Consider the following 2,070-nt stretch of genomic DNA (forward strand, 5'->3'; position numbering starts at 1 on the left):
CTTTCCCTATAGTGTACCTGGCAGGAAGATGGTTACTGTCAAGCTTTAAGATCTCATCAAGAAATGATGATAGAAGAATGATCCGAAACCCAACTCATGGACCTTTCATGATGCTTCCTTCCTTGGAGACTTAGGATAATAAGACTACAAATAACATGATGGCTTACTTCAATTAAACTGAGACACTGTTCTGTTGGCAAATCTTGCCAAATTCCCTGGGATTGTACAGTCAGACAAGACCCTGGATTTACAGCACAATTCTGCACAGGGACTTTTACAATGACATGAAAGGACAACTTTTTTCCAGCATTTACAAACAAAATACATGTAAGCTTTACCCCTACGGAGGGGGATTTGGAATTTTGGCCAGTTGCTTACTGGATTATTCAACTAAGTACTTTGAAAGTATTTGGTTGAATACTTAGTTGAATAAAGAAGAGATAGAGAGATGATGCAGATGGAGGGGGATCTTTGCAGGGAGGTTGTGATATTTCAGTGGGATCATGTGGAAGGAGAAAAGCATCCAGCCTCTCTCCCTTCCCTGTCCATCACTGCCCTTGGCTAGGGAACCTGCCTGCTTCAGCCTAGAAAGTACAGCCTTGAGTATTACTTGCCACCATCCTGATGGCTAAGCAGGTGGAGATAAGGCAAGAGATGGAAGTTGAAAACTGAGCCAAGCTGAGCTGCCCAACCAGAGCCTCTCTTCCCAGTATTTGGAATTGATTGACAGTGACTGAGGCAGTTCGATGGTACTAGGTTCTGGACTACATGGCACGCAGATTTGAGCTGGGTGCTTGGGCTGGGCCTTGGGAAAGCAGATCTCAACTGCCTGAAGGGGCACATGAAACAGAGGAGCAGAGAGGGAGAAACAAGGAACCCCAGTGTGAGAGACATATGGAAAAGAAAGTTGATGATAATTTTCCATTTCTAATGAGGCTTGAATATCCTTACTGCACTTTATTTCTCTGCTATTTGCCTGTATCCTTTCAATAAGCCTTCATTGTATGGAGATAGCATGAGTGGCTTGCTGTTTCTGGCCACTCAAGATGTCCTTTCTGAGACACAGGACAACCCTCCCAACTGGCTGCTTCACGACTTTGCCTCAAACTCGCCATTTGGTAATTAAAGAGCATACAAGACAATAAAGCAACAGTAGGCTATCAACAGAAAGACGAATCAAGGCAAAAGCCATTTAAAACAGCATGAAAGGCAAATAACAAGGCTAAAATAAACATGAATAGTATAAAGATAAAGCTCAAAATAAAAGTTGAATATGATGAGAGAATTAGTAGATAAAACAGAAGCCAGGGATAAAAGTACAAAGGAGATAAAAGACAGCCATTAAATCCTACATCAGTTGAGAACAATTAAAATACAAGAAACGAAAGAGCAAAGTGAAGACGAAGAATATAACCTACAAACTATAAAGTTAGGTTAATCAGGCAATAAAACAAAATGGATAAGAAGACAGAGCTCATTTGGCCCTGGTGCAAAGCCAAAGTCTTGAGTTTCCGAGAGCAAAGACCATCAGGACTTCTCTAGCCATGTTAGTGGCAGCTGGGGCACAGGCTCCCACGACTGTGTTCCATGGTGAGGGGTCCCCAAGCAAATGTTCTCTGGCTGGAGGATCTCCCAGGGTCAGAGAGCAGGACATTTGTCCTCCCCTTTTCCCTCTTCCCTCTCTCCCTTGATGTGTCCGTCCTCCCTATGCCAGCTTCTTCAATGCACAATGGTGAAACCTGGACCAGGGCAGCTGCCCTCCATCAGTCCCTCAACTACATTGTGTGAGCAGCCTAGAACAAGACCCATTCATACAGTCCATTAGAGAGTCCAGATGTCAAGATTCAGAACTGCCGGAGATGGGGGGAAGGGAACCCTTGTGCCTTGTGGTGGGAATGTCAACTGGTACAACCACATGGAAAAAAGTATGGAGGTTCCTCAAAAATTTAAAAATAGAACTTCCACACGAGCCAGAAATTTCTCTTCTGACTATTTTTCTGAAGAAAACAAAAACACTCATTTGAAAAGATACATGCACCCCTGTGTTTTTTTTTTTTTTTTTTTCTTTAC

The 2,070-nt window shown here is 43.0% G+C and overlaps 1 protein-coding gene across 1 annotated transcript in view; it reads right to left on the minus strand.

The window, feature by feature from the left end:
* The window catches only part of CLSTN2 (calsyntenin 2), a 655,546-nt gene that overhangs the window by 187,844 nt on the left and 465,632 nt on the right, over positions 1-2,070 (minus strand). The gene's annotated exons all lie outside the window — the stretch shown is intronic.

This window comes from Lipotes vexillifer, unplaced genomic scaffold (assembly GCF_000442215.2).
Source record: "Lipotes vexillifer unplaced genomic scaffold, Lipotes_vexillifer_v1.1 scaffold40, whole genome shotgun sequence".
Lineage (NCBI taxonomy): Eukaryota > Metazoa > Chordata > Mammalia > Artiodactyla > Lipotidae > Lipotes > Lipotes vexillifer.